Genomic DNA, 1,276 nt, shown 5'->3' on the forward strand with positions numbered 1-1,276 from the left:
TTTATAAATTATTATTTTGTCATATCTTGCCCTGTCCGACATTTCCCTTTACCACTTTTCTGTTGTCCATAACCCAGGAAAGAGATTGTTCCATGCCATTAGCTAAAAGTTTTGCAAGGTGTTGGCATTATCATTGTATTCGTTCTGTTTGTTCTGTTTCCATGAATCTAGTTTCCCTTCCCCTCCTAGCATTCTCTTCTTTGCTTTTAGGTAAATGCTGACTATTTGGGCTCATGTCGCTAATTGTGCAAGGCAGTGCATTACGCATAGATGATGCTGTTTATTTTATAAGCCAATCTACTATTTGGCTGAAAAGTGATCTACAATAGCTCAAATCCAAGTTTAAGGGTTCTTTTACAGGGATAATTTCAGAGATTCCTCTAATCTCTATCAGTTCAGTAAAAAAAAGAAAAAACAGAAAACAAATTCGTTGTCATCAAGTTGATTCTGACATAGCGACCCTAGAGGACAGAGTACAACTAAGTCTGTGGGTTTCTGAGACTGTAACATCTTTCTCCCATGGGCAGCTGGTGTGGTGGTCTTGGACTGCTAACCTTGCACTTATTAGCCTCATGTATAACCAGGGTTCCTATCAGTTCAGTAAGCCTGCTCTTTTTTTAATAAATACAAGCTTTGTTCTTTATTTTATCCTGTTCTATCCACGAGCTTCTATTGGGTCCTTGATCAGAATGGCTGATCGTGATAGCTGGGCACCATCTAGTTCTGGTCTGAAGTGAAGAAGGCTGTGGTTCATGTGAACTAGCTTCTTCTTTGAGTCTTCAATTATCTTCATTCTCTGTACAGGTCTATCTTAGATGACTGCTCTCAAACTTGTAAACCTCATAAGCTTTTAAACTCACTAGTCTAGGATATAGAGCATTAACTTTGTGAATTATCTTATGTGAATTGACTGAATTGTGCCACGAGACTCTGCTTCTCTGCCTTTTGACCCAGTAAATGAACCCAAGAGTTGTTTGGAAATGTCTAGGAAGCGTTTCTAACTGTGGCCCTATATGTGGATATATATTCAGCTCACACAAGTGTGTATATAGCTATGCCTACAGATACTGCTATACAAGCATGTGCAATTACTCAGACATGCCTGTCTACACACACACACACACACATTCCTGCTGTCTACCCACATGCTTGTACACATATTTTTTGGTTGTTGTTATGTTGTTCCAAAATTGCATGTTACAGCATTTGCTGAAATTGCCCCCTATGTAGAAAGTGATTCAAACTCCCTCTCCTTTACATCTCAGGTAACTGCTAA

This window comes from Echinops telfairi, unplaced genomic scaffold (assembly GCF_000313985.2).
Source record: "Echinops telfairi isolate 266 unplaced genomic scaffold, ASM31398v2 ScPeMD7_9;HRSCAF=40, whole genome shotgun sequence".
Classification (NCBI taxonomy): Eukaryota; Metazoa; Chordata; class Mammalia; order Afrosoricida; family Tenrecidae; genus Echinops; species Echinops telfairi.